This window comes from Primulina eburnea, chromosome 2 (genome assembly GCF_022965805.1).
Source record: "Primulina eburnea isolate SZY01 chromosome 2, ASM2296580v1, whole genome shotgun sequence".
Classification (NCBI taxonomy): Eukaryota; Viridiplantae; Streptophyta; class Magnoliopsida; order Lamiales; family Gesneriaceae; genus Primulina; species Primulina eburnea.
In genome coordinates this window covers 14,601,752-14,606,542 of record NC_133102.1, presented here as the reverse complement: position 1 = coordinate 14,606,542, position 4,791 = coordinate 14,601,752, and the positions used below count along the sequence as shown (strand labels likewise).

The 4,791-nt window shown below is 39.6% G+C and overlaps 1 long non-coding RNA gene across 1 annotated transcript; it reads left to right on the top strand.

Annotated features, from left to right (window-relative positions):
* Positions 1–1,681: 1,681 nt before the first annotated feature.
* Positions 1,682–3,990, top strand: LOC140824603 (uncharacterized). The gene is made up of 2 exons (XR_012116391.1): positions 1,682–1,841; positions 3,788–3,990. It is a non-coding gene; the product is annotated as an uncharacterized lncRNA (long non-coding RNA).
* Positions 3,991–4,791: the final 801 nt, after the last annotated feature.

Sequence of the window (4,791 nt, the reverse complement as noted above, 5' to 3'; positions counted from 1 at the left end):
GCAGCTGAAAGGAGTGGATTTCTTCACCATTCTTCCAAAGAAAAGTTTCCCCGGTGTCTCCTCCGTCTCGTTTCGTTCATCAACTACCTAAGGCACGCTTTGTATCGTTTTTTTTCTGCATCCTACACGTTTTATATGCTGGTGGTTGTATTTATGCATGAAAATTTTCGATCTATCCTAGTACATGAAGAACCTTTCGATTTTCCATGAAATTATTGTATTATTGTGATGGTTGTTCACGTTTCATATATTTCTGTGCAAGGGTCTGTGGGTTGCTGATGCTAGAGGGTTGAACCATGTCTCGGTTTAAGGAACTTGATGCTAGAGTCGAGTATGAGAGCAGGTAGCCGTCGGGTTCTAGGTGATTTCGCTTCGGCCGAGCTTCGGGCGTGCCAGCGATCATGTGGGTGGCTATGGGTTGTATGGGGCCGTGGTTGTGACTCTTGTGGCTCTAGAGGGATCTGAGGGTGGTCTACTTGAGCTTGGTTAGTGGTTGATTCCGTCGGGTTGCTAGGATCGAAACTTGCGAGCCAAGGGAATAGGGTCTTCGGTTGCCATGGTGTAAGCGATAATTTCTACATTGGTTTGCTCGGCAGCTTTATGTGTCGGCTAAGCTTGGTTTAGGAGGTCTCTTAGAGCCTTAAGAATGAGATTAAAATGCTGGACAGGTGGGGAGATTGGAGGGGACCGAAAGGTAATGGGATTGGGGGCCATGTGTTGAAATGGGATTTTAGAAAAGGGGTGGCCGAGAGTTAGGTGGAGTTCTGGAAATTTCAGCCGTGTGGTTAGGGGTTAAAGACATGGCTTTAGGAACATTTTAGTGTTTTTAAGGATGGTAAAAAGGTTGGGAAAAATTTGGTATAGTGTAGAACCCGTAAATCAGTCTACGTATAAGTCATGCATAATTCTAGATTTTAAAATTTAATTAACTTCATTGCATGATTTTTTTTAAATCCACTTCTTTGAAGTTAATTATTTTATTAGTTCAGTTCAGTAGTTGATTTTTTTAGCATTTCAGTTATTTCAGTGAGGCCGGACTGGAGATGGAGTATTGAGATAAGTTAATAAAAACCTATTTAAGAAGTGGTAATTTAGCATGTTCATTTCATTAAATTATGTTTAATTATTTTATGTATTTTATGCATAATTAATGCATGATGGAATTTAGTTCATGAAATTTTAAAAGCTCACGCGTTAGATTTTTAGGTGCATTTCACGTTCGAACGAGGATCGGAGACCGGGAAATTTTCAGAAAATTATTTTATTACATGATTTATTTTTATAAATTAAGGTAAAGCATTTTTAAGTGTATTTTTACAAAAATGAGAATTTTTGGGTATTTTTACCCGTAAGATTTTATTTTTTTTTCGGTACTCAAATTTTATCGAATCGGGGGACTTTTTAAGGGTTCGACTAATCATTTCAAAATCTTTTCAACTCGAAATATTTTTCGTTAGTGAGTTTGAGCTTAATGAACTTACTTTCGAGTTTATAGGGATTAATTATCTTTTTAATCTTTTAATTAAACAATTTAAGCCCATAAACTAATTTTTTATCTACTTAATTAACCCTTAAATGCCATTTACCCTACACCTAATTAGCCCAAGTAGCCGACAACCATTCATTTCACCACCTCCCTCTCGTTTTCACCATTTGCAACTAGAGGACCCATCGGCTTTCTCTTATCTATGAATTCTCTCGAGCCCTTTTTGTCTTGTTCTTGCTCCTCCAATCACATGGCATGCCTTACACCATTATTTGTGCATCCCACCTGTCATATATTACTGATTTATGTGCATACATCCCATGAAACTTTCGATCCAGCCACTATGCATGAGGAGGTATCGGTTTTGCTTTGTTTCATGCATTTCCACAATTACTACTCATGTTTTCTGTATATTGGTGCAAAGGGCTGCGGTTATTAAGTGTCTAGAGGCTGCTGTGTAAGGTTGTCATGGGCATGTTCAGATCGAGAGTGTGAGGTGTAGGCGCTGGGGTGTTAAGTTGATCGAGTGTTGGTCGAAGCCATGAGGGCTGTGCAGATCGGGATTTTTGTGCAAGGGGTTCGGTCCTTGTTTCTTATACACCAGCCGTGCAAGGGCTTTCTCCAGCCTTGGACCAGACCCTGGTGGGTCTGAGGCAGGGTTTGGAATGGCTCGAGCCATGCTTGAAACAAGAGAAAGAGCGACCGAGCGAGAGAGAGACGTGTTGGTCTCGGTAAGGGGGGGGCTGTTACAGTTTTCTTGATTCCAAGCGGTTAGGAGCTTGAATGGGGTCGATGGCTTGGATATGTTGGGTGCCTTAGGGTCTGGACTAAGTCCTTAGTAGGCTGGTTAAAGGCTGGTGCGGCTTGAAGCTGGCTGGAGGGACGGAGAGCTCGATCGGTTCAAGTAGAGGCGCATGGGTCTCGGTATGGAGCTTGGGGTTGTCCTCGGTTACTAGCTGTTAGCCGCTTGCATGGGGGCAGCGACGTTGGTTTAGGGTGTTCTTTAGGGTCGGGGCTAGGTCTTAGAGGGCTTGGATCGGGGCTGGTGTCGTCGAGGTAGGCTAGGACGTGAGTTCTTGGGAAAGTGACGGTAGTGGAGGGCAAATAAGGAAGGACCGAGTGGTTTGGTGAATTCTGGAATTTTTAGACGTATTAGCTTAGGCTAATTTAAGATGTTAGGACCTTTAGAGTGTTTTTAAGATATAACAAAAAGTTGGGAAAAATTTGGATAAGTTTCGAGTCGATTCGGGATAGAACCAGGACCTCGGTTCAAGATTTAGAACGAATTGGATAAGTTGTAAAATGGGCTCAAGTTTACGACTAAGAATACTTATAAAAATGTATTGGGATATTTTAAGGAGTTTGGTAAGCTGCGAGTCAATTTTAGATGTCCAGGGGTAAAATGGTAATTTTCGGGTTTCCAGGGGCAAAATGGTAATTTTCACCCTGGTGAGAATTTAGTCCTAGCAGCGCCCTGAGCACAAATCATAATATTTTTAAATGTTCATGCATCACGTTTTCGATTTTTACGCTATTATAATAATTATGGTGCATTCTTGGTTTAGAGGAACTAAGAGAGAAAAGTAAGAAAAGGAATAGCACTCCGTCTCCGCCGCGCCGCGTCGTTATTTCGTTTGTTTTTTGTCAAAACAAACCAAGGCATGTATATACTTTTTCTAAACCTCAATCAAGTCATATAGGTATTTTTAAATATCGCAAGTACATGATTTTAATGCAGGAAGATCGAAATTGTTCATATTTAATTATGTTGGTTAATTATATTACGTGCATAGAAAATATTCATTTTTGAGATTTATGCGATATGGCTTGTGGTCAATTCACTATGTGGGAGGGTTATTTTATACGGTCGCCAGTGACCGATCAGTTCAGTATGGTACCACCCGGTCGCCAGTGATCGGACAGCTCAGTTCAGTTTCAGCCTCCCCGGTAGCCAGTTACCGATCAGTTTCAGCTTAGTGCAGTGGCCACAGGCGTAAAACATAATCTCAACAGAAAATTTTACCAGTTATTTCAGTACAGGGCTCCAAGGAGCAAACATTTTTACTGTGATTATCAGTTCAGTTATGCACGTATTATAATTGCTCAGTACAGATTATTTTCAGCATCAGTACAGATTATTTTCAGCATCAGTACAGATCATTTTCAGCATGAGTACAGATTATTTTCAGAATGCCTCATGACATGATATTTTATCCCATGCATATTTGACTTCAGATTTTACTCATTACCTGTGATATATGCATGCTGAGTCTTTAGGCTCACTAGACTTGATTGTTGTAGGTACTGATGAGGTCAGGGCCGAGGACGGGGACCAGTGAGTCAGCTAGGGCCGGCAGTAGTGGCACCCGAGGACCTCAGTGCAGCAGTGTTTATTTTATTCCGCAACCAAATTTTTATCAGTCATTGGACATTTTTAAATTGTTATTGTGGGAAAACAATTATTTTATTCCGCTGCTTTTATTTTAAACATTGAACTTGATTCACCAATGATTTTATGAATGAGGCCGTTTAAGTTCTTTTAAAAAGAAAATTTTTAATTTTCCGCAAATTTTCAAAGCGAGGATTTTCGGGCCTTCACAGTTGTTATCAGAGCCTATGTTCTTGTAAAGGGTTACACTACTATTGACCACGAGAAGCTCACGAAGTCACGTCTTCGGTCTGTAAGTTTTACATTACAGCATTTTATTTAAAGCATGGATTATTTAACAGTATGTCTTCATGAAATATATATTACGTCCAGATTTTTTTTATCGTTCAGTATTTAAATTTCAATAAATTATGGAATTATGCATGTTGGTTACGTATGGGTTATGTATGGAACAATATGCCTTCTAGAAGACTTGTTTAGCGCACGAGGGATGATGAGCGCCGTCATGAGGACGGTGAGCATCAGAGGTAGGAGGGAAATGCACCTCTACCCCCACCGGACATAAATAAGAAATTTTCTATTGGGCATTAGGAGAGGTCGTAAAATATTTGACTATATTAATTTTTGGGTTAGTAGTACTGATGTTCTACTTATGGACTATAAGTTAAACTTAAAGAATGGCCTGGGACATCATTGTTTTATATGAAAATTCTCAAAGAAAACATTCATGGTGGATAAAATTCCAATTAGATGATATTCATCAATTTATACCAAGTTGGTTTAAAACTTTTTTCTTCTCATGGGGGGTAATGCCTTCCATTCTTCCTAAGAATTTTATTTTGGTTTGGAAAAGTTTTACTTTTTTCTGATTTACTGCCAAACCAGCTTTTTTAGTAATTTGAATAAATATATTTAA